The sequence below is a fragment of the Mustela nivalis genome (assembly GCF_964662115.1).
Source record: "Mustela nivalis genome assembly, chromosome: 5".
Lineage (NCBI taxonomy): Eukaryota > Metazoa > Chordata > Mammalia > Carnivora > Mustelidae > Mustela > Mustela nivalis.
In genome coordinates this window covers 34397337-34424821 of record NC_139024.1, presented here as the reverse complement: position 1 = coordinate 34424821, position 27485 = coordinate 34397337, and the positions used below count along the sequence as shown (strand labels likewise).

General features: G+C 36.0%; 1 protein-coding gene across 3 annotated transcripts in view; it reads left to right on the top strand.

Moving 5' to 3' along the window:
- Nucleotides 1-27485, top strand: part of FUT9 (fucosyltransferase 9) — a 199141-nt gene that overhangs the window by 145585 nt on the left and 26071 nt on the right. The gene's annotated exons all lie outside the window — the stretch shown is intronic.

Here is a 27485-nt window from a genome sequence, read left to right as displayed (position 1 = left end):
TGATGGACATGTTAACTAACCTCTCTTTAGTAATTATTTTGCAATATCTACATATAAATCAAATCATTATGGGGTATACCTTAAATGTCCATAGTGTTAGATGTCCATTATAGCCCAATAAAGCTGGTGGAAAAGCATTTAACTGTTGTATGTAATTGTGGGATAAATTTTCAAGAATCTAAATTCTATAAATACCTGTAAACAATTTTTAAAGACCATCAAGTCAGACCATCTGAGAATTAATTGCTCTCAACTTATCCAGAATGTGCTCTGTATCATGTCAGAGCCACTGCTTTATTTCTCCCTGTTTTTGCTTCTTTAAATCACAGCAGGACATTAGGCATTGTCAGATGGCTTGCATTTATCTATATTTTGGGGAACTAGAAAAACTGATTTATCATTTTTTTAAAAAGTGTGTAGGGTTCCCTGTAAGTAGACAAAGTAAGAGTTGTAAATACTTTCCAAATACCTTTCTAAGTACAAAATTGAGAAATATCCTGAAAAAAGAAATGAGACAGAATTAAGCTAAGAAAGTACAATTTATACTAGAAAGTTGTCTCCATGTGGATAATGACCATCACTACTAAGATCTTCACTGCACAGCTCTTCACTCAAACAAGAAAGAAATAGTAACTTATTAAATGAGACTGTGGGAAATACTATCTCAACTCCTGAGGTCATTTATCATTATGTCTTGAATCTCACTTTTTCTGTTTCTTTATGGTTTTCAATTATGAATCCGAGAATCACTACTGTCATTAAAAAAAAAAAAATAGAATGTCTTTATTTTTATGTGCCATAGAATTAATTTCCTGCCTCTTTCAGAAATATTTCTTCTGCCAGGAATGGCCAGCAACCCATCTTGATCCTAGAGGAAATGGCCGATTTTTTTTTTAATTTTTTATAAACATATAATATATTTTTATCCCCAGGGGTAAGGTCTGTGAATTGACACGTTTACACACTTCACAGCACTCACCTTACCACATATCCTCCCCAATGTCCATACCCCCAACCCCCTCTCTCAAGCCGCCTCCCCCCAGCAACCCTCAGTTTGTTTTGTGAGATTAGAAGTCATTTATGGTTTGTCTCCCTCCCAATCCCATCTTGTTTCATTTATTCTTCTCCTACCCTCTTAACCACCCATGTTGCATCTCCCCTTCCTCATATCAGGGAGATCATATGATAGTTGTCTTTCTCCGATTGACTTATTTCACCCTCTAGTTCCATCCACGTCATCACAAATGGCAAGATTTCATTTCTTTTGATGGCTGCATAGTATTCCATTGTGTGTATATAACACATCTTCTGGTTATGGACATCTAGGTTCTTTCCATAGTTTGGCTATTGTAGACATTGCTGCTATAAACATTTGGGTGCACGTGCCCCTTCGGATCACTACATTTGTATCTTTAGGGTAAATACCCAGTAGTGCAATTGTTGGGTCATAGGGTAGCTCAATTTTCAACATTTCGAGGAACCTCCATGCTGTTTTCCAGAGTGGTTGCACCAGCTTGCATTCCCACCAACAGTGTAGGAGGGTTCCCCTTTCTCAGCATCCTCACCAACAGATGTCATTTCCTGACTTGTTAATTATAGCCATTCTGACTGGTGTGAGGTGATATCTCATTGTGGTTTTGATTTGTATTTCCCTGATGCCGAGTGATATGGAGCACTTTTTCATGTGTCTGTTGGCCACCTGGATGTCTTCTTTGCAGACATGTCTGTTCATGTCTTCTGCCCATTTCTTGATTGGATTATTTGTTCTTTGGGTGTTGAGTTTGCTAAGTTCTGTATAGATTTTGGACACTAGCCCTTTATTTGATATGTCATTTGCAAACATCTTCTCCCATTCTGTCAGTTGTCTTTTGGTTTTGTTAACTGTTTCCTTTGCTGTGCAAAAGCTTTTGATCTTGATGAAATCCCAATAGTTCATTTTTGCCCTTGCTTCCCCTGCCTTTGGCAATATTTCTAGGAAGATATTGCTGCGGCTGAGGTCAAAGAGGTTGCTGCCTGTGTTCTCCTCAAGGATTTTGATGGATTCCTTTCTCACATTGAGGTCCTTCATCCATTTTGAGTCTATTTTCATGTTTGGTGTAAGGAAATGGACCAATTTCATTTTTCTGCATGTGGCTATCCAATTTTCCCAACACCATTTATTGAAGAGGCTATCTTTTTTCCATTGGACATTCTTTCCTGCTTTGTCGAAGATTAGTTGACCATAGAGTTGAGGGTCTATTTCTGGGCTCTCTATTCTGTTCTACTGATCTATGTGTCTGTTTTTGTGGGAAATGGCTGAATTTTTAATTTTCCTGGAGGGATAACTCCTACATGTATCTTTTGTTTCTAGATTTGATTATCAGACTGTGTGTTTCTACCTCATTAACCTCATTTCACAACTAGTTTTCAGCATGACAAATGGGAATGAGTTGAATAGATGATTTCAATCCAATGGTTAATCTCATTTTGTACCAGACTTGCTTGTATATCTAATGATATACTTTATATTGCTCTCTAAATCAGAAATCAGTATTTTATAGTTATTATCTTACTAACATTCACATGCATCTTGGAGCAAAAATGAAAGAAATATGGGGGGATAATAAAATCATTTACCCAAGTGGTTATTTCTGTGAATACTGAACTTTCAGTCCTAGAATCCTTAATTGTCTATTCAGCCACAATTATCTGGCCAAATTTTACTTTTTAAAATGATAGTTTTTCTTGGATTACAACAATACTTTTTTCAAGGCAAACAAATAGTACTTGGGTCATTCGTTGGAAATTATAAGGTATATTAATAAAGATAGTTTGGGTTGTAAATAATAGGAGACATACCTTATGCTTTCTTAAAAAGTAAAAGAAATTTATTAGCTTACATAATTTAGGAGTCCAGAAATAGGAGCTCTGGGTACAGTCTGATCAAGTCTAATTTAGTTTCTTTACAACTCCACCAGCTCTTTTTTTCTTCCAGGAAAATCTTCATTCTTAGACTTACTTTCCCCATGATTGCAAAATGTCTACATGCCATTGTAGGCATCACCTCCACACAGTACATTGTCCAAATAGAAATTTGGACACTTCATTCTCCTTGGGCCCAATTAGTTGATGTGTTCACTTCTGAACCAATCACTGTGACTGTACAAATCTTGTCTATGCACATTGGAAAACAGAGGTTGACACTGAGTTGGACTTCATGGAAATTCTCTCCTGAGGTCAGTCAACCCTACAGAGGGCTTGACTGTTGTGTGCAGTATGGGAAGGTGTATTGCATGCTGAAGAACCATTCTTTCTCAACATTTCCATATGTTCTTTAAATCCCAAAAGCATTCTCTGTGTTGTATTAAAAAATGGCCCACAATCAGCAGAGTGCAGAACATCTCCATTCTATAGCAGTTGTGGTTTACTTTCTTATAGCACCTGCTTTTTTTTTTTTTTTTAATGCTTTTAGCAAGTTTATAAAGTTTTTAAACCTGATTTCTGAATTTCTTTGAAATCAAGAAAGTTAGTAATTGGGAGTTAGGAGGGGAAAACGGTTTAGTGTTGAATGATTTATTATGAAAGCACTCTCTTGTCTTGGGGTAGAGGGATTATGTTATGGCCTGAATTGAGTCCTCCCCTCAAATTTATAAAGTCCCATAATTACTTTATCTAGTACCTCAGATATAACCATATTTGGACATACGGTCCTTAAAGAGGTGATTAAGTTAAAATGAGGCTACTAGTTTGTGGCCCTAATCCACTAGGACTAGTGTCCTCATAAGAAGAAAAGGGACACCTGGATGACTTAGTCAGTAGAACATGCAGCTCTTGATCTTGGTGTTGTCAGTTTGAGACTTGACCTTGGGTCCAAAAACTACTTAAAAATAAATCTTAGAAAAGAAGAAGAGGAAGAAACACCCATGACATCCACAAATGAAAGACCATGTGAAGAGGCAGCAAGAATGTAACCATATGCAAGCCAAGGAGAGATCTTTGAGAAGAACCCAACCCTATCAGCACTTGAAGCTTGGACTTCCAGCCTCTAGAACTGTGATAAAATAAATTTCTGTTGTTTAAGCCATCAAGTGTACAGCATTTTATCATGGCAACCTTAGCAAAGTGATACAAAAAGTTGTTTGCTTTTTGTACTATTAAATACCTAGTTGGAGTGCCTTGGATGGCTGGTTCAATTAAGTGTCCCACTCATAATTTCGGCTCAGGTCATGATCTCAGGGTCATGAGATAGAATACCGGGTCTGGCTCTACACTGGGCATGGAGCGTATTAAAGCATATTAAATTTTCCTTCCAACCTGCAGATACTTTGAGGATCAAATCTCTGAGCCAGCATACCCATCACAATATTACCTTTCTCATTTCTCCCTCTGACCCTCTCTCACCCTGCTCATGTGCTCTCTCTCTCTCCCTCTTAAAAAAAAATAAAATAAAATTAGGGGTGCCTGGGTGGCTCAGTCATTAGGCGTCTGCCTTCCACTCAGGTCATGATCCCGGGGTCCTGGGATTGAGCCCCATATTTTGCTCCCTGCTCAGTAGGGAACTTGTTTCTCCCTCTCCCACTCCCCCTGCTTGTGTTCCCTCTCTCAGTGTGTCTCTCTCTGTCAAATAATAAATAAAATCTTTTTTTAAACAAAGGAATAAATAAATAAGTGCCTAAATGTTGAAACAATTAATTTCATAACATGCCTTTGCTATGTACATTCTATTTCTGATCTAAGATTTTCTCCTGTGACTGGTTACTTTTGTTTTTACTGTTGTTGTTGTATATAACTGTATCCCTTTGGAGACTATAAAGCCAAACTGTCTCTTCCAAATTTTTAATTTAGGGTTTTGTGGTTGCAATGAGGAGAGCTGATTTCACAGAAGGTAATCATCACTCGGTTGCTACTCATCCTTGATGAGGCTGATGTATTTTTTTTTTCACTAGGCAAATAGGTAATAGTACTAGAAGGTTTTTAAATTTTTACACTGGTACAGGACTGGTAATTTTCCTTCCAACCTGCAGATACTTTGAGGATCAAATCTCTGAGCCAGCATACCCATCACAATGTTACCTTTCTCATTTCATTGTTATTAGCTCACCTTTTCCCCAAGGAGCCTTGGGAATATTCTGGCTTGTTTTGTTGTGGTTATTTGTTCGTTTGTGTTTTTTTGTCTGTTTTAAACACTATAGCTCTTTTCATTTCATCTCACCATAAGCCCAATTCTTATAAAATATAAATAGAATATGTCCTTTTTACTGTGGTTATAATTTGGATCTTGAATGTGTAAATTGTGACTGCCTATAACAAAGGAAATGAAATATGTTTCCATTAAATAAAATAATGACAGAAAATGCTAGTTTGAAATATTCTTTTTTTTTTTCCTTCAGTTCTCATTAAAGTTGGGTTAGTTTATTGTTTCAGGAAAGGGAGTTTCTATGTAGAACCTTATCCCTAAAGGAATTTCATTAACTATGCCTAGGCCTAGAGAAAGATATTATGAAATCAAGACTAGCTAAGAAGGCTAAATAAGATCTGATTATTTCAAAAAAAAAAAAAATCTGATTATTTCTATTTCTTCTTTGATTCTATATGTTATTGCTACTTTTACCTTTACTTCCTCATATAATTGTGAAATGGATGTGACAATTCTTTTGTCCACAGTACTCAGAAGTCTGTTACCAAAATCACTGAAAATATCACAGAAAAGGGCCTTGGGCTCCTCAAAATGTGTTAAATAAATGTTAAATATGGTAAAATGTAAGGTATGTGGATCTTTTTATGATCTTTCTATTATTTGGATGAATTTATTTTTGTGTTTTTCTCTTAAAAGAGATTGCCCAATAAAACTATTTGGGGAACGTGCATTGAATCAGAATAAACAATTCTCCAAGATTTGGGGATGCTTAAGTTAATTATGAGGAAAGTTCTAGCTTAGAATAATTCTAGACAAATAATGACATTTAAAAAATGAACCAAGATTTTAAAACTCTTTAAATTAAACAAAAACAATGTAGAAGGAGGATGCCTGGTTGGCTCAGTCATTTAAGCGTCTGCCTTTGAATTACATTATAATCCCAGAGTCCTGTGATTGAGTCTGCATTGGGTTCCTTCCTTGCTCAGTGGGGAACCCGCTTCTCCCCCTGCCTGCTGTGTCACCCACTCCCCCTGCTTCTGCTCACTCTCACTCTCTCTGACAAAAAAATTAAATAAAATCTTTAATAAATTTTTTAAAACGATGTAGAAGAATTTAAACAGTCATATCTCAGAAATGTCAGTGAAGACTATAAAGCTAATTCAACTAAGGAATTCAAAATATTATATAACCTATTTTTAATATACATGTTTTCCAAAACAGGAAACTAATCCACTTCTTAGAAAAAACTACTCAGGCCTAAAATTATATTTTGATATTTTAACATATTATTATGTTATATTATATATTATATATATAATATATACTATATGATATTATAACATATTATTAAAGAACAACCTTGCCTTACATTTTTCTCTTTGATTACCCAAAGATCACTTGTCTTCAAAATTCATGACTGTCCTCTCTTTAGAGAAAAGCTCCTTAAAGAAACAAAGAGATTGTTCCATAATGGTATATTGTAAATGAAAGGAATATATTTCTGGCAAATGCAATTATTTTTCTCTCTAAATCTGAAATTTCTTAAAAAAAAAAAATGTTTAAAAAAAAAATCTGAAATTTCATTTATATTAATTTCATTATCCAGTCTTAAAGTATTACTAATAGAACACACAATGTGACTCTTAAATTATATTTTTGCAACCTGCTGTTTGAAAAGTATATGATTAGTGTTTACCATAATTTTCACAATGCTATTTGCCTTAACTTTATATTTCATGTGTCATGTTTTAAATAAACAATAAGACACACTCTTGCTGACTCTATTTTTAATATATATTTTCAAAACAAGGTGATATCTTAATAGCCCTTAATTGTCCTCATATCATAATGGACATGCTGGAGAGAAGGGTTTCCTCCACTGTATAAATGTATAAAATTGTGGCAGTAAACATTGTATAAATTAAAATATATATGTTATAGATATCAAATATTAATCTATTTGAATTCATGACCTGGCAAGGGGAGTTACTAATTTCTCAAGTAGAAACCATTTGCAACAAGGCAAATGAAATTGTTCTCTAATTCCTTCATCATTCCTTTTGTGACTCTAGGGACCAGTCTTCAGACAACGAACTTGCCATGTTTTTTTGTTTGTTTGTTTGTTTGTTTTTTACCATGTTCTTTTGAGGATCAAATATTCTGAGGAGATGTAAAGAATCTCTAACCACTTCTTCTGTTTCCATGGCATTAGTTTTGCTGACTCATCTTCACCCCAAATGTCCATGACTTCATTCTGTACTATTAGTGATTAAAATTTAAGCTCCCTCTCCTTCATCCTGTATCAGCCAATGAGGCTTGCATCCTCAGAACTTGAGCATCATTTGTAAAATTTCTTTTTAAGCATTTCCTCATAGAATATCTGCTGTCCCTGGCCTTGCACTTGGAGCAATGATGTACTAATTCTTAAGTTGAGCCAAGGAGGAAAAAAATTACTAAAAGAAACTCTTCTCTAGAACTCCCTTCCAAAAATCATAGCATGGAGTAAGACATGAGAAATTAGGATTTAAGATGGGTTGTATAAGACCAAATGCATTTGGTCTGTAAGATGATTTAAAACAGTGTAATTTATAGAAATGTCTCCCAACACAGGTTTTCAGAGCCAGGGTAATTACACTGACTAAATCTGTTTCACTTGTTCTCTTATACTATATAAAGTTTCCCATGGTATTTCACATTATTCTTTGTACCTTAAACTATCTTCTACTGAAGTCAGGATCCAAATTCTATTCATGTCTCCATCATCTTAGTCCCTAGAATAGTACTTTAATCTAGGACCCAATGGGAAGCCAGGATCTGTTGAATAAATGAATGGATGAATCCAGTGTTCTAATTTCATAAGTGAGCCTTGTATCAACAGGATTTCTTACATGCTTATCAGTTTAATGTTAGAAGTAATGAATACTCTTGATGAACTGTATCACTAATTCATTCTTTCTTAGTGATAAAGTTAAACATACATACTTTTTGTTACAACATCAGGTACTTCTTATTGTCATTGGATATATTTTCTCACTGGTTTAAATTTATGTTATATAAAAAGAAAAAATGAATTAGGTTGAATATCAGATAAAATTATAGAAAGGTAGAAAATCTGGAAACCTTGTAGTTACATACAAGCTTTGTGACTGATGCTTTAAAAATACTGCTCTGTGTTTTCCAATTTAAAATGTAGATTGGGGCGCCTGTGTGGCTCAGTGGGTTAAGCCTCTGTCTTTGGCTCAGGTCATGATCCCAGGGTCCTGGGATCGAGCCCTGCATTGGGCTCTCTGCTCAGTGGGGAGCCTGCTTCCTCCTCTCTCTCTGTCTGCCTTTCTGCCTGCTTATGATCTCTCTCTCTCTCTGTCAAATAAATAAATAAAATTTAAAAAAATTTTTAAATAAAATAAAATATAGATTAAAGCTTAAAATGGTGTGGACACCATGAATTTAGGTCTTCGGCATACTGAAATTAAAATTGGGAATTCTGGAATCTCTGTCAATTATGGGATTTTGGCTCTATGAAGAATTGGGATTAGGAGTGAGGGGGGTACTTTGCATGAGGTTCTGGGTTTTCCAAACCGTTCGGCAACTAGGTTATTTGTGCTGGTGAAAGATGCTACAGTCATGTTTTCTGGGTTTGCAGAATAAGTAGCTTTAATTTCTATCACTGACTGTGTTTCTAGTTGAATAAGAAGGGTTTTGTTTACCTGATTTGGCTAATAGTCACCTAGATCAATCTAGTGACATAAGTGGCACAGTAATTGGAAAAATGCCTATAAAATTTTATTAAAAGCTATACAATGCTATACACTGTCAAGGCATTATTTATTAAATTGTTTACATATAGTAATAAAACTTTGTCCAACTTGATGATTCACCAAATTCCCTCATGTCTGTCCAAAAATGTGGGAAAAACAACCTATTAATATATATTGAAGATTTTGAATAATTTTATCATCATATACAGTTAGATCTTAATTAATTATGGAAATGGATTTTGGTGATAGCATGGGAAAATGAAAATGCGGATCTGTTTATAAATACATTTGCATTACAAATGCTATCATACTGATGTTTATTATTTACTGAATGTGGCAGAAATAAATATAATGATGATGAAAAATTAATAATGATCAGGAGTGATGTGTGTGCATATGCATAAAAGAAGGGGATAGGGGCGCCTGGGTGGCTCAGTGGGTTAAAGCCTCTGCTTTCGGCTCAGGTCATGATCCCAGGGTTCTGGGATCAAGCCCCACATGGGGCTCTCTGCTCAGCAGGGAGCCTGCTTCCCTCTCTCTCTCTGCCTGCCTCTCTGCCTACTTATGATCTCTGTCTGTAAAATAAATAAATAAAATCTTAAAAAAAAAAAAAAAGAAGGGGATAGAAGAAGAAGGAGAAAGAAAGAAAAAAGGAAAGAAAGGAGGGATGGAGAAAAGTGGGTTAGGAAAGGAAGAGAGGAAGGGAGGAAGGAAGGAAAAGAAAAAGAAAATAAAAGACTGAATATTTTCCTAAATTATGATTATGGAAAGGCAAATTATAATCACACATAACTTCCATATACTTCTGTAGGGTAAATTAAAAAGGCTACAGTCCTTTAGTAAAGGAAAATATGGATTAATTTAATTCTGTAACATCAGAGTAGAAATAATGATTGGCACAAGAAAGACCGTACTCAAGGAAGAGGCTTTCTAGCTATAGATACAGATGTAGAGACTTAGATATGGATATAGCTACAGAGAGATCTATACCTAGAATACAAAGATATAGATGTGGATATGGATCTGACTTTGGATACAGATATGGACATGGACATACACACAGACACAGACATAGACAGTCTGGATTTCATTTATTTGGAATGAGTAGTGAATAGTTTCAGTACTGCAGGTGACTGCCTGAATGTGGATATGAATACTCATGGACCACACAAATATTTATAGGAACTAGAGATAGCTTCACATATGTAGCTCTCCCATCATTCTCATTTTCCATTAAATAAAAACCACATTTTGTAGACCATGTGACTATGTATTATGAATAGAATGAATGCCAGATATCTCTAAGAAAGTGTGACTACTCCCCTATGCCTTTCGCCATGGGAATATGAAGAAAGGACATTGAACATTCCAAGAATTTGTGCTAGATTTCCTGAGTTTCTTATTCCTCCCATCAATCTACTCCTAAACACATCAAATGAGTTCTTAATTTCAGACAGTATATTTTCAGTTCAACCAAATGTTCATTTGGTTCTTTTTATGTGTTTCAATGATTGAAATTCTGCATTTTTATATGAAGTTTGTTCTTTTTTTAAAATCATAAAAGAGACAGTTCTCTTGACACCCAGAAATCCCAAGATTCTCCAGACTTTTCTTAGTACTTGAATCAAACAGAATCCCAGGTACAAGCAGCGTTTGAAGATTGTGTGTTAATGTTCTAAAGTTTTGTATATTGTCTGCATGATGTGTTCTTTTCCCATTAAATATCTTTTGTAGTAAAATTATGTATTCTCAGTGACATCTAGGTATACAGGTGGAACAATGAGGTCATATATCAAGATTCTGAAATATCACAAAGCACTAGCATTGTTTCCTGCAGACACGCTCGCCAGTTGACGTGGCAAAAGAATGGCCTTACCGAACTGAAACAGGAGTATCCTGCTAACAGAATCTTTTATTTGGGGCACAAGTAACTTGCCATACCAGTTAGAAAAAAATATCTTCATCTTTCATCATTTGCTTATATCCACTACACCCCAGGTAAAATATGTCAAACATCCACGATGATGAAATGTTTTCAGTCAATAAATGTATTTTTTGAAGACAAAAATATTCGCATTTTCAAGTACCAACCAGTCTTTCTGCTTAAACTTACAACAGTTGACTCATAAATTTTTGCGAGGGTAGAATGTTTAAAGAGTTCTTTCCAGACTGGATACTTCGGCATTGTACTACGAGTTAGGGGCACTATATTTAGAAGTGAGGTCTCATTCTGTGTTTTCATGATCTGCTGATGGTTTCTCGGCTGGCATAACCAAGCATCTAAAGGAAGTCTCAGTGTAGACTACAAAAGCCACCATAGAACCACGAGCATAGGCTCATGGTTATTTTGTTATCAATATCTTTGGGGAAAAAAATCTTTGGCAAAAATTTGGAATCCTATGGTGTCTCTGAAGAGTTTGCTGCCCTGAGGTGCTGAGGGAACAGGCTGGGTGCTTGATACACTACGGTGCTGCACACGGCCCAGGGGTCGGCTAGCAGAGCAGCCTTAGTGTGGCTGTCTGAAGGCAGCGATGTGCTTTGAGACAAAGGAACTAATAAGACTTACTCTGCTTCTTTCACCAAAGATTTTCAGGGACTGTTCTTTCCTATATTATATCTATTAGTGAGGGGCACAAATGCCACAATTTTTTTTTCTTTTTTTCCTCTATTCTTTATCTTAGGACTGTTTTTTTCTTGGTTCTTCTCACTGAGGGGATTTTTATAACTGCTTACTATAAAAATATCACTTTGGGGGGACATCTCAGTGGCTCAGTTGGTTAAGTGTCTGCCTTTGGCTCAGGTCATGATCCCAGGGTCCTGGGTTCAAGTCCTGCGTAGGGCTCCCTGCTCAGAGTGGAGTCTGCTTTTCCATTTGCTTGCTTCCCCCCTGCTTGTGCTCTCTCTCTTTCTCTTTCTATCTGACAAATAAATAAATGAAATCTTAAAAACTTTAAAATAAATAAAAATTAAAATACGATTTTTTTTTTTTTGGTCTGGGCAATTATTCATTGATGTCACATGTGAATATTATTTGGGGCATCTACTCTTCTACATTTCTCTATCTAATGCATAATCTCTTATAAACTGATGCCTGTTTTTATTACAATTCCTGTTCTCCATGACCACAACTGTGACTCTTCTCAGACTCTGAAATCACTTGGGATTTGTGTAATTATCCAGAAAATACACTCCATATATCGGAGGTATTATCACATACAAAATATTATGATTTGAGCATGAAGAACATATGTAAAGTCTGCTCATAATCTACTGTAGGCACAGCTGTAGTTCGTTTGGGGCAGAAATACTTTTAGAACCTTGCATTGGATTGCCCTTAGAAGTAAAGTTGTGTTGACTTAAGTTTCCAGAGGATGACAATACCACCATGCTCTAACTATTTCCTATTTCTAAATATGATCTGATGATAGTTACCAGTAGACAGTGCTAATGATCAGAGTGGGAAGATGAGTAATAATAGATATACTAGTCTAATCATGGAGAGCGTTTAGTTTTTCTGATAGTCAATCGCAGTGCTCTTCAAACTTTAATATACATACCAATCACCTGGCTGTTTTGCTAGTGATGAAAATTCTGAATTAGTAGTTCTGGCTGTGGCCTGAGATCCTGTATTTCTAAAAAACTCCAAGACAAAACAATACTGCTAGTCCAAAAACCACATTGTGATTAGCAAGAGGCCAGGGCTACACTGTTCAATATGGCACCCTCTAGCCACAGGTGACTATTTATGGCTATTCAGATCAATTACATTCTTACTGATTTTCTACCTTCTTGGTCTATCCATTACTGAAGCAAGAGGGTTGGAGTCTTCAACTCCATAGGTTAGTCTTTTTCTCCCAACAGTTCCATCAATTATCACCTCATGTATTTTGACAATTTATTGTTAGATGAATACATGGTAAGGATTGTTATGACTTCTGGAGAACTGACCACTTTGTCATTATATAATGTTCACCTTTATCTTGATAACCTGTCTTATTCTGAAGTATGCTGTGTCTGAAATTAAGAGAGCTACTCCAGGCTTCTTTAGTTACTGCTAGCACGGTATGCATTTCTTTTATCCCTTTACTTTTAAACTACCTGAATCTTTATATTTCAAAGTAAGATTGTGTAAGCAACATCTTATTGGTCTCATTTTTTTATTGTGTTTTTATGATGTATATAGAACATACACATTTAAAATTATTATGGATCTAGCTGGAATAATTTATACATTATGTGTTTCTGTTTTCTGTTCATTGCATTTGTTCTTTGTTTCTTTTTCTTTCCCTCTTTTTTTGCCTTCTGTGGTATTAACTGAGCATCTTCTATGATTTTATTTCATCTCTTGGCATACCAATTATACCTTTTTTTTTAAGATATTTTTTATTCATTTGACAGAGAGAGGTCACAAGTAGTCAGAGAGGCAGGCAGAGAGAGAGGAGTAAGCAGGCTCCCTGCTGAGCGGAAAGCCCAATGTGGGGCTCGATCCCAGGACCCTGAGATCATGACCTGAGCCAAAGGCAGAGGCTTCAACCCACTGAGCCACCCAGGTGCCCCACCAATTATACTTAAAAAAAAAAACCTCAGTGTTTGTTTTAGAGTTTGCAATATACATTTTTAACCAATCTAAGTTCACTTTCAAATACCACTGTATCACTTGGTGTGTAGTAAAGATAGTTGTTTTTGTTTTCTAAGATTTATTTATTTATTTGAGAGAGAGCGAGCAAGTGTGCAAGTGTGGGGGTGGGGGAAAGGGAGAAAATCCTCAATCAGGATACACACACCACCACTGCTGAGCACAGAGGTCTGCACAGGGCTCACACTCACAACCCATGAGAACTTGAACTGACCTGAGCTGACACTAAGAGTTGGTGACCCAATGAACTGAGCCACGCAGATGACCCCTGAACATAGCTTTTAAGAGAATTCCCAATCCCTCCCTTCAATCTATTAGGACACAGTTATTCTTAATTATTATTCTTAATTTCTTAATTTCTTAAGTTCATTTCTTAATTAAGTTTTTCTTAATTTCCTTTATATATACACTAAAATCACTTAATGCATTATTATTATTTTAAGCAGTTATCTTTTAGATTAAGAATAAGCAAAATAGGAGACTTTATTTTGCCTTCATTTATTCCTTCTCTGACAGTCTTCCTTAAGTAGATCCAAGTTTCTTTTTCTTTTTCTTTTCTTTTTTTTTTTTTTTTTGATCGAACTTTCTAATATCATTTTCTTTACCCCTGAAAACACTTCACATTTCTTGGAGAACAGGTCTGCTTGCAAAGAATTGCCTTGGTCTTTGTTCAGCTGAAAAGTCTTTATTTCTCTATCACTTTAAAGGAAAATTTCTCTGAGTTAGAATTCTAGGGTGGTGGGGTTTTTTATATTAAATATTTCATTCCACTCTCTTCATGCTTGCATGGTTTCTGATAAAAGTCACTATAATTATTATTCTTGTTTCTTTATAGATAAAGTATTTTTTAATCTCCTCAGGCACCTTTCAAGATTTTTATCTCCATCTTCAGTTTTCTGCAATTTGAAAATGATATGCATGGGTTTAAAATTACTGATTCTTTCCTGTCCATGTCCAGTCTCTTGATGAGCCCATCAAAGGCATATTTCATATCTGTGACAGTGGTTTTGAATCCTTCTGATCCTGTCTTAGAGCTTTCTTTCTTTTCTTTTCTTTTTTTTTTTTTTTTTTTGCTTAAATTACCCATCTATTCTTGCATGTCATTTATTTTTTTCCATAGAGCCCTTAACATATTAATCATAGTTATTTTAAATTCTCTGTCTGATTACTCCAAAATCTGTATCATATTTGAGTTTGGTTCTAATGCTTATTTTTTTCTCTTCAGGATGTGTTTCTGGTGACTCTCAGCATATATTATAATTTTTTGTCAAAAACTAGAAACAATGTGTCAGTTAATAAGAACTGAGGTAAATAAGACTAAAAAAAAAAAAGATTTTATTTATTTGACAGAGAGACAGAGCACAAACAGGAGGAGCAGCAGGCAGAGGAAGAAGGAAAAGCGGACTCCCAGCTGAGCAGGGATCCTGATGGGGGACTTCATCCTCGGGTCCCAGGCAGCTGAAGGCAGACGCTTAACCAACTGAGCCACCCAGGGGCCCCTAAATAGGACTTCAGTGGGAAATTTCCTATTAATCCAGCTTGCAGTTGGGCTGTGATTAATGATTGTTACAGCTGTAGGTACCAGAGACATCACACTCTGCTAGTGTCCTTGTTTTGCCTCCACTGCTGTCTTTGTGCTCCATTTTCTCTTAGACGTTTTCTTTTAGAGTTCCCTGAGCACTCTCCCTGGTATAGAACCTGCATCTTGTAGTTCTTTCAGCTGCATCCACTGTTTATATACCAGAGTCCTGTTGGCAAAGTGGTAAGGTGTGGATGGTGGAAATGTATGCTGTAAACTTATGATTAAATCTAAGTCTTTCAGTGGCCTTATGTCTCTAGGCTATGACCTTCATGAGACTTACTTAGCTTTTTATTTCTTCTTAGGTCATGTAAGAAAGTTAGAGCATCTGCTGTTGGAAAAATACACCTCCTCCAGGTCAGATAAGGCTCTGGTAAAGTCTTTTCTCTTGGAGAGAAAGTCTTTGTTATAAAGATTATCCTAAGTATATCTCATAATTATTTTTTCCCTCCTTTCCCTACCAGAATCAGGAGAGGGATACTGGCTCTTCATTGGGAAAACTGGTAGCGTTTATGGGGGTAGAACCCAAGAAAATGTAGTGGTCTTCCAAGACTGCAGCCCTTACAAGTTAGGCACTCAGGCTAATCCACACTCGGGCTCAACAGTTCATGAAAGTTACCATCTAAGTATCCCTGCCAGCAGCTTCAGTTCCAGGTAAGGAGACCTGGGCTGCAATTCTCAAAAATTCAGCTGTCTCTCTAGATTTGGGGTAGCGGGTTTGCTCTTTGACCTTAATTCTTCCGTGAGTCCAGAAAGTCATTGATTTTCAATTGTTCAACTTTCCCCTTGCTTTAAAGCCAGGAGTGACAGTGTCCAAGTTCTCTACATATTGTAACTGAAGCCAGAATTATTACATGTGACTACTTAAGCTTAAGGTAAACTAAATAAATTTAAATAAAATTTTAAAAATTTAAAATTCTTTTTCTCAGTCACACTAGCCATATTTCAAGCATTCGATAACCATGTGTCACTAGTGATTACCATATGGGACAGCATGGATATAGAACATTTCCATCATTGCAGGAAGTTCTATTAGACAGAACTGGTCTAGACAAATTCTCTAAAGAAATCTCATGAGACAGCTAGAATCACAAGACAAAATGGGTCAGTATAAAGTAAGATATTTTAGGGTGAGAGAGTAAATCTTTGTCTCAGGTTCACTTGAATAATCACTAAATGATGACAGAAAAGTCCACAATGAAGGATATTACTAAAGAGTTGAACAATAATAGTCTATGGTATCAAGATATGATGTGATCTCTACCTAAGCCTAGCAATGAGATCAAAAATCTGAATTGAGACCCAGTCATACCCTAACATTTGTAAAAAGACACACCCTGATTGAAAGATTTTTCATATTTCCATTCATAGCTAAAGCCAAACTTACATTATCTGCAAGTGACTGTGACATGTGGATTTAAAGCTATCTTTATATAATTTTGTATTCTTTACCTGTCAGAAACTTTAATTAGCTAAAATTTTAGTGATTTTAAGTACATAAAAAAATGCCTCAAAAATGCATGGTGATTAATTTCAAAAGCATAAAATCAAAAAGAATAAGTAAAAAAGAAAAAGACACTGAGAGAAAGAGAAAGCATAGAATTCCTTTGCTTTGGAAACAATAAAAAAAATCAGATCTTTCATACTTTTCATTTTAAAGAATTTCATGTAAGTGACAGGTTTAATGAATCAAATCTTTGGAGTAATTATACTACTGGCAGTTAAATATGAAATATAACATTAGACTAGGGAAGCATAGAAATGTTGGCATATTCTATACATTCTAAGTTCAAAAATCATCTTACTAGCATGACACAATGGTTTTAAATGTCTTTTATTTTTCCAGAATAATGTTACATTTGACTTATAAAAACAGGTTGGGGGCACCTGGGTGGCTTAGTTGATTTAAGTGCCTGCCTTTGGCTCAGGTCATGATCCCAGAGTCCTGGAGTCAAACCCCACATGGGGCTCCCTGCTCAGCAGGAAGCCTGCTTCTCCATCTCCCACTCCCCACTGCTTGTGTTCCCTCTCTTGCTGTCTCTCTGTCAAATAAATAAATAAATAAAATCTTAAAACTAAACTAAAATGAAATGAAATAAAATAATAAAATTAAATTAAAATTAAAAACGTTTGGCATGATGGAGGCTCCTCAAAATGTTGAAAATATAACTGCCCTATGACCCAGCAATTGCATTACTGGCTATTTACCCTAAAGATACAAATGTAGTGATCCGAAGGGGCATGTGCACCCGAATGTTTATAGCAGCAATGTCCACAATAGCCAAACTATGGAAAGAATCTAGATGTCTATCAACAGATAAATGGATAAAGAAGATGTGTTATATATACACAATGGAATACTATGCAGCCATCAAAAGAAATGAAATCTTGCCATTTGCAGATGGAACTAGAGCGTATCATGCTTAGCGAAATAAGTCAAGCAGAGAAAGACAACTATCATATGATCTCCCTGATATGAGGAAGTGGTGATGCAACATGGGGGCTTAAGTGGGTAGGAGAAGAATCAATGAAACAAGATGGGATTGGGAGGGAGACAAACCATAAGTGACTCTTAATCTCACAAAACAAACTGAGGGTTGCTGGGGGGAGGGGGGTTGGGAGAAGGGGGGGTGGGATTATGGACATTGGGGAGGGTATGTGCTTTGGTGAGTGCTGTGAAGTGTGTAAACCTGGCGATTCACAGACCTGTACCCCTGGGGATAAAAATATATGTTTATAAAAAATAAAAAATTAAAAAAAAAAAAAACGTTTGGCATGGTATTCTGTGTTACCTATAGGAGCCATAATGATTCATTTTTAACAACCTTTTTTTTTTTAAGTGAAAGTTAAAGGTTTCCCATTTGCTCTTAATTTTTGTTTTAATTTTATCAGTAAATAGGAACAAGTAGCCCTGTAATACCATTGACTGAAAAAAATATATATATTCTTGTACTGTTGGTTTTTAAAATATGATATTTGAGCCAGTGCCAGAAACCTAATCTATATATTTCAAACCACACATTTTGTGACTTTTTTTTCTTTCTGCTTAAATATTTTCATTACTGAGCCTGGAAAAAAAAAATCCTGAAAATGTAAAATGGTTATTTTAAATTTGAGAGAGGCAACATAATTAAGAATTTAAAGACTACATCTGGGACTGGAAGTTATTGGATGTGATCCTTAATTCCTAATAAACAACTGTAAATTCTCTAGTTTTGAAAATTAAAATAAAAAGGAAAGATCTTGAAAGGTCTTAAATCAATGCCTAAGGCAACCTGAGAGCAAATATATGTAGGAGTCAATAAAGCCAGTAATGAGCAGGGATGTAAAGAAGGGAACAGTAGGATCATAAGACTTTATCTAAATAAAATGGAAGCGTGAAAAAAAAAAAAAAACCTACACTATTCCTGTGTGTTTTCCCTTTACTCACATTATTACCACACTCAAAACACTCCCGACATTAGATGTGGTGGGGGGGGGTTCCTCACACCGAACAATTCTCTAGGACACCAGCTGAATGTCCTACAACTTATTATTCTGACCCTGTCTACCTAGAGAAAGTGTCTGATCCCAAAGATGAAGAGCTCATTCCCACAAGATTTTTCCCACCCCACTTCAGATGCCAATCCCAAGTCATTCATCGTCAGGTTATCCTGGAGGTTGGCTTGAGGATTCCTATGGCCTCCTCCTCCTTGGTTTAGATTGTTTGCCAGAAGAGCTCACAAAATTCAAAGAAACACTTACTTGTGTTCACCAGTTAATTATATAATAAAAGATATGATAAAGGATGTAGATGAACAGCCAAATGAAGAGATGCATAGGACAAGGTATGTGGAAAAGAGCATGGAGCTTTCTTGTTCTCACTGAGTACAGCAATCTCCCAGTACTTGCACATATTCACCCACTTGGAAGCTCCCCAAACCCTGTATCTTTGGGGTCTTTATAGAAGTTTCATTACATAGGCATGATTGATCATTAACTCAGTTTCCAGCCTTTCTCCACTTCCTGTAGGGTAGGAGGTAGAGGGTGAAAGTTGTAAATGTCTAATCATGGGTTAGTCTTTCTGGAAACCAGCTCCCAAACAGGCATTCATCCAGAATCACCTCATTAGAACAAAAGATTCTCCAATCAAGCAGGAAATTCCAAGGGATTTAAGAGCTCTGTGTTGGGAACTACAGTTAAAGACCAAACATTAGAACAAAAGATATTCATAGTGCTCTTATCACTTAGGAAATTACAAGAATCCTAGGAGTACTGTCCAGGAACTGCAGTGGACAGATAGATAGATGGATAGATAGATAAATTTCACAGAGAGCCAATGGAAAAGGTTTAAGCAGAAACATGAAATGATCTGGTTTATAATTTAAATCTCTGGCTTCTGGGAGACTGTAAGAGGCATAAAAATATAAGCAAGAAGAAGGCTATTCCAATATTCCAGAAGAAAAATGACAATGACTTCATTTAAAAGTATCCTTGAAAATGGAGAGAAGTAGTAAATTCTATATGTAAGTTCGAGTCAGCAGAATTTCCTTCTGAAAGGCTGTAACTTGCACAACTTGAAAACAGGGGTTTACCATCAAGTAAGATGGGAAAGGCAACAGATAGAACAAGACTGGTAAAAGACCAAGATTAAACATAATGCGGGTTATCCAGATGGAAAGATCAAGAACAGCTTGAAATAATTTAGAGTTCAGGGTGAGGTCTCATCTAAATATATACATTTAGTAATTTACACATAGTTGTGAAAAAAAAAGAACCTATAAAAACCAAGTCCTCGAGCAAATGCCAGGTCTAGCAAACATAATGCTAGTCCTAGATTGCTTATTGATTTAAAAACAACCAAAGAAAACACACAAAAATAGTAAAATATAAAAACAAATTCATGTTTTATAGACCCGGGGAAAAAGAGTATTCAGCAAAGTAAAAAAATTTAAAGCATTCCTTTCTTTAATTTTGTAATTCTTTACTGTGGAATAGCCCAGAATGTCACTTCTGTTTTAAACAACAGAATTGATAACTGAGCAAGGAAACGTAATTTAGATTATAAAATTCTTGCTTTAAAAAAATTCCTTAAACAGTGGGAAATAAAAAAAAAAAACAAGTCCTGAGCTCTGGGACACTTGAATCTTGAGTGCTTAGGAAGAATGGGTGTAACCAAGAATGGAGCAGAGAAGAAATGACTAATAAAGAAGAAAAACTACGGGAATGTGGTAATTTAATACAAGAATGGAAACTCTTTGCTTGAGGGAGAGAGCAATTTTATCAAATATTGCTTCTAAGTAAAGTACAAGTAAGATAAAGACTTAGAATTCATCACTGAGTTTAGCAAATGGGAGAACAATTTCATGAAGTAGCAAAGGAAGATGCCTGAGTGGAATGTACTTAATGGAACACGAGCAGAAACCATGAAGAAAGTGAACAAATAGACAACTAGTTTGGAAAGTATTACTGCAAAGTAGAATACAACAATGGAGGAGTCACTGGCCCAGAAGCAGAATCAAGAGGTTTGTTTGATTACTTGTTTTAAGATGGGAAACTTCTTAGCCTTGTGATAGAAATAATGCTACAGAAGTCAAAAATTAATGATAATGAAAGAAAGGGACTCAGTAATTCTTGGTTAGGCAAAAGGGAATAGGATTTACTGTCAAATCAAGAGATTGACTTTAATAAGGAGAACTCACTTCTGGCAACAGGCAGGAAGGGTATAATGGTATGAACGCTGCTATGTCTGAATAGAAGTAGCAGAAATCTGTTGGCTTTCACTTCTATACATACGTTATTTCATTTAATCCTAACAGAAGGGCTTTGAGGTGGATGCTTTTATTTTCCATGCTTTACGGATGAAAAATCCAGCTCTTAGAATACAAGTAACTTGTCCAGGATCATGCTATTCATAAATGATAGAGCTATCTGACTTTATGTCAAAACCTTTCCTCCTGGCTACCATGTTATATTGCCTCACATGATTGTTGGTAGGACACTTCTGGGCAACGCATTGTTGACAGTTTTGGAGATGTGACTCATGAGCTCTTTATTACGGGGAAGTTAGTACTGAGAGGTAAGAAGCTTTTAAGTCTGGCTCTCAAGTTCTCAAGGGGTCAATCTGAAGGGGCTTTTAATTCATAAAGGATCTTATTGAATGGCATTTTTAAGAGCATCACAAAATGATGGTTCCATCTCTAATAAAGATTCTTAATAATAGATCCTCCATAAATACTATGTAAATATTTATGCTAGAGATACTACAAGAAACAATATGAAGTGCATTTTTCACAAAGTTCACATTTTATTTAAAGGGAAAAGATAGTAAACAAGTAAACAAATTAATAAACAAGATGGTAATCATGTCTATGATGTAAATAAGTAGGAAAACATGAGTGAAAGTCCCTGCAGAGAGGAGTGCTAGCTTAGATAGTGTCAACATAGTTCTCTTGGTAGAGGTGGCATCTAAATTGTGACCTGAAAAACGAGAATCAAACCCTCTGAAAAAGTGGAGAACATTCTAAGAAATGCAAAGCCCTTAGGAAGACAATAACTTTGCCCATTGAAGGAATAGTGAGGACACCAGTGTGGTTGGGATGTGGAGTGGAAGGGAGACTGGCACGAAATGGGGCTGGGGAAACTGATAATGACCAAATCTCACACCTATCTTAAGAAGATTGGATTTTTTTTTTCTTTTTTTAAATTAGTGCACTGGCGAGCCATTGAAATGTTCTAAGAAAAAGAGAGAGAGATGGTCTGATTTATGTATCTACTAGAATTCCTGCTCCTAGGAATAAAATTAGCTTTTTCTTTGGCCCTTACACCACGACTGCCTACTTTCCACAGATTGTACTAAAAAGGGTGATTTTAGGCAAAACCAATATTTTTCTCATAAAAGGTTGAAACGTCTCCAGATGCTTAGTTAAAATACATGGCTAAGACTCAAGAATTTTCTTCTCTATACAATAGAAACTTTCACTTGAATCTGAGAAATTTTCAAAATATTCACCATCAATCCATATACCAAAACAAAAATAACTTTTTAGAGTGGTTTCACTCTGTAACACATGCGATAACCAAAACCGTTGCCAGTCTTTTTCCAGTCCCTTAGAAACAGCCACTGAGAGAAAGTGTGTACAAAGCTGTATTGGGGAGTGTTTAGGGAGCATCTATATAAGAGTGAGGGAAGCAATATTGGATAAAGGGAGGGGAGCTCTGCCAAGAAGCCCCTCCAGGGGGCCTTACATGATCCTAAGGAGCCCTGGAGATGGGATGGCCCTTCAGAGGGCTCACCGTGGCAAGGGGCTTGAGCCTTTGTACTGGCTCCTTGATGAGACAGTGATGTAGGAGCAGATTTGGAAGAGGCACTCCGCGATGAAGGGACTCAACTGTGAACTGCCAGTAGCCAATAGGCCCAGCAACTGGGAAAATGAGTGAGTGCCAAAGTCCTAAAGGAAGTAGCTGAGTGTCCCACCATGTTTATTACTGTGACCACCAAGACATGAATAACTGATATGTAATTTCGTACTGCCCATGGAGATTCTGATGAATGTGGAGCAAATGTGATCATGACAATTCTAACTTCAAATTAAGCTCTGCTGATGGTTTTGGTTGCATTTTAAATTCACCCTCAGCAATATATGGTAAAATAATCCCATTATCATGGAGGATAATTACCATTATCAGTGAAACAGTATACATAACTTAACATAGAGTACCTACTCAATAAATGCAAGCTAAGTTCAATAAAGGGAACAAAATCATAGCTCTTAGCCAGAATTTGACTTTTTCCCTCAGGAAAAGGTTTTATTTATTTAAAAAGTACGTAATCATTTCAAATTTAGTTTATTTCTCTCTTTAGATATTTTTCAGTTGAAGAACTATTTTGAAAAGAGTAGGCATTATAAATAAAATTTTTTTTCTGTCATATCCAAATCTCCTTTCTAATGCTATGTGTTTACCAAATCTTTCTCCTTCATTCTTCAAAAATTTTATGACTTTTAACTAATTAGGGAAAATTCCAATTAACATTTTTATTGTGTTGAGAAAGAGAAATTAATTTCTTATGGTAAAGATGAGTGAAAGGTTACTTGAAATTCTGCCAGCCTGATAAATCTGGAATAAAGTTGAGTGAGTGATTTTTTTCATTAGCTTGTGAAAAGGCTATTTATTTCCACATGTAATTATAAAACAAGTAATTCTGACTTAATGAAATAAAACCAACCCTGAAAACAAATAGGACTCATTTGCAGTTTCAGCTAAATTAGATACTGAAAAATGGTTGCATTCTGATGTGTTTTGAAATGTCTAATGAAATTACAAATATAATATTTCAAAGAACAAGGATAAAAGCTTTGATCAGAGAAGGAAATGTATGTGCATAAATAACATCTCAAGAAGCTCAAAGTCACTTTGCCAATTTAAGTTTTCTCTTATTTATAAGTCAATGGTATGAAGTAATGCAGGAAAATGAGTTTCCACCCAAATCTTACGGAGATGTTAAATTTCACAGGAATTGAGCATGAGTAGTTTACAATGTACACAGTAGGTTGAATTGATATTGTGATTCATGAGAGTTAAATGTTTTATTTCATAAATGCAGAACCTTCAGATTGCCTCTGGCAGAAGTTTAAATAGCTTATAAATAAGATTTAATGTCAACAGCAGAGATTTATAACAACCATAAACTGAAAACACCCACATTTTAATGTTAGGATCATGAACTACATTGTATCAAAATCAAACTGTCTTCTTTTTTCCTTTAAAACAGAATAGCCAATGAACTAGTTAAAAGAAGTTAAACTGAAACAAAATCTCTTTCTCTCTTACACATACACACATACAAACCTACACAAATATACTATCAAATAGGAGTAATATAAGAAAATAATATTACTATCACTTAGAATCATTGCCTTAGATGTTGAAGATAATGGTTTTCCTATGGTTTTCTTTATGTAAGTTAATAAAACTCCATAAAGTATGTAATAATGACAAAGAGCTACTGTCCTGGGATTAGAAGGAAATATATTTTTCCTAGATCTCCATTCAGACAACACATTTGAAACCCTGGAGAATGGGACATTTGGGGATTGTGCTCCGAGTCAAATAGAAACTCAAAACAATTATGGTTATCTGTAAAACTTTCTCACTTACTCTGGATTACCCATAGCCTTGATTTAGCATATAAATCAGTTAACAGTCTACTGTTTGGGGGACAATACATGGTTCACTTCCCTGCCCCTTTTCTTCTTTCTTCCCCCTAAATCCCCACTGTTTTAGTTTCAGTCCTTCTGAAAGTAGATCCTAAAAGTAGAGACAAAGACTTGATGACTAATAATTCTGAGGAACATCTAATCCTAAGAAATAGGAGCACAGAAGAGGACAAGTGAAAAAGGAAAGACAAAGAAGTTTATCTCAGGATGCATTATCAAGTTGACCACCAAACAGGTGACTGGCACTCAAGTCCATGGCACTGACAGATTCTGAAGAGCTTTATGAAGTGTGTCAAGGCTGTTTGCCCTAGGGGATGAGAGACAAGAGCGTTTATCCATCAGTTCCTATTTCCATTGGGACAAGGTTGACTCCTCAGATCTTAACTGCCCAGCACTTCTGAATGCTTTGCAGGTTCCCAAGAATGTTCCACATTCAGTGCATCTGAGAAGTCTGTAGGCAATAAGTGGTTGGCTTATGACCCAGAGAAAGGCACTGTTGGGTTGCACCTGCCATGGCTGGTGGAAGGATGCATGGAGATGGTCACCTCCTGCCACAGAGGTTGGAGCAACAAGTGGGACTCAAAGCAGGGTGAGGTGGGGCACAATAGTTGTCTGACACACTCTTCTTTCTCATTCAGTCTAGATCCTTTTAAGCTCCACATTTGGGACTTATTCCTGTTGCCATTCTCTGTATCTCAGTTGCATGACCTTCATTTTTCTGGAGCCAGGTAAAAACAGAATAGGGATACCTTTAACACTAAGTACTTTAAAAATCTAAACGACAGCTTTCATATAGCAAAATTTTGTCATTCTACCATATTCAAGGGCTCTCATCAACTCAAGTGATGCCCATTCTTGCTTTTCCTCCATTCATCTCAACTCTCAAATTAAGCAAGTGACCTGAAATGCCATCATGAGATTCTATCCTGAAACACCTAGCAGAATAAAAAATTTTCTAATACTTAGGACCATTTTTGGTTTGAATGTCATTTGATAATTCTAGAGGCAGAAAATAACTCCTCAAATCAGTGAACTTACTGGAATGAATGATTTCCTTTCACATTTTTCTTATGGACTCCGCCATTTACTACCATATGCATTTTTATATGCATTTTTTTACTGCCAAAATATTTGTTCCTGATTGTGTGTGGGTCTAAAAATAATTTCAAATCATTATTTATTTGGTCTCAAATCATTATTTATTTGGAAAACAGCACTATATCACTGAGACATGTTCAAAATTTTTTAAGCTTTACTTATTTTTTTAAAGATTTTTTTTTTATTATTATTTATTTGACAGAGAGAGATCACAAGTAGGCAGAGAGACAGGGGGAAGCAGGCTCCCTGCTGAGCAGAGAGCCCAATGTGGGGCTTGAACCCAGGACCCTGGGATCATGACCTGAGCCGAAAGCAGAGGCTTTAACCCACTAAGCCACCCAGGCGCCCCTAAGCTTTACTTATTTATGTAATCTCCACACCCAATGTGGGGCTCAAACACAGGACCCCAAGATCAAGAGTCACATGCTCTTCCAGCTAAGCCAGCCAGGCACCACAACATGTTCAGTGTATTAACGCCACAGCTCCTATAATCTTTTGCCCTCTTTCTTGAAAATTAGAATCTCAACAGTATGGGTTCTGCATAGTATTAGTAATGTTTAAAGATTGCTACCAAAAGTCAAGACAATAAATAAAGGACACTTTTTACTTGGGGGAATAAAAATGGACAGTCATTGAAAGATTAAGGCTAAGAACTGACAACTAGAAGTGAAGAATCAGGCTTATGTCCTTTAAGCAAAGATTAATTCTCTAGGATAAATTAGAAAATGTGCCTAATCCGAGAGCAGTTCTGATTACTTTACTCTTATTTAACGTACTTTCGTCACTATTGGGCAAGCTACTATGGTTATTATCCCAGAAGCATTCCTTTTTTGGTTGTTGTTTTGTAAATAAAACCCTTTTTAGAGGTAGAAGATCTAAAGAGTAAATCACAATTCCAGGGTCAAGTGGCAAGCCTTAGTAAATCTTCAGCAAGCCTCAAGATTCTTCCTTAGTCAATATCACTTGTCTGTAGGATTGTTACTATGGAGGACAAAATAAAGAGACACAATTCTCATCATCACAAAGATAACCATGTATTCTGAAAACATATGAGACACAAACATTTATATAATCTATCACTAGGTATGAAGTTTCCCAGTACCACTGAAATATTTAAAAAAAAAAATCTTAAGGACTGGAGTCAAAATAGATGGTTTTATGGAACTGGGGGAGGATTTGTAGAAAATGGGAGATTTGAATTTGAATTGATCGAGAGGGGCAAAAAATGCACTCCTTGTGGGAAAGAATACAAGAACAGCTTCGCAAAGCACACAGCATTTTGTCCAGTTACAAGGGCATATTTCTGTTTCCTTTAGTTTCTCTATGTTGCTTTTTCTCCAGATCATTTGAGGGACTGGCTCTTGCTTGTCATTCGGGTCTCCTCTTAAATACATATCATTTGACTTACGTAAGCACTAGTCGTTCTATACTACTGTATTTTATTTTCTTCAAACAACTTACTTTTGGGGAACCTGGGTGGCTTAGTTGGTTAAGCGACTGCCTTTGACTCAGGTCATGATCCCAGGATCCTGGGATCAAACCCTCCCTTCTGGCTCAGGGAGAAGCCTGCTTGTCCCTTTCCCATCCCCCCTGCTTGTGCGCTCTCTCTCTCTCTCTCTCTCTGTCAAATAAGTAAATAAAATCTTCCAAAAGAAAAAAAAAAATAGTTACTTTAATTGATACTGTCTTGTTTCCTTCTTTTTATTATATTGTCTGCCATGCCCCCACTAAAATGTTAGCTGCATGAGACAAGAAAACTTGTCTGTCTTCTTCAGCTGTTGTATCAACAGCGACTTGAATAGCACTCAAGATTAGTCAGTAACATTGTATTTATTGAATGAACTGAGTCTACCTCATAAGACCACATGATCTTATTTCTCTCTTGGTGGGAGATGAGAATTGAGCTGTCCTTCTCTCAAAGTCTTTGTGTTCACTAGAGATTTCCTTGACTATGTTCTTGCTTCATTTAAAATCTATTCAATAAAAACAAAAGAAAAAAATGATGAATATTTTATCTGATAAAATATGTTTGCGTCTGTCCTACAAAGTTATGAATTTGTCAAGATGGAACACCTGGTCTTTTATATTTACAATATGATAA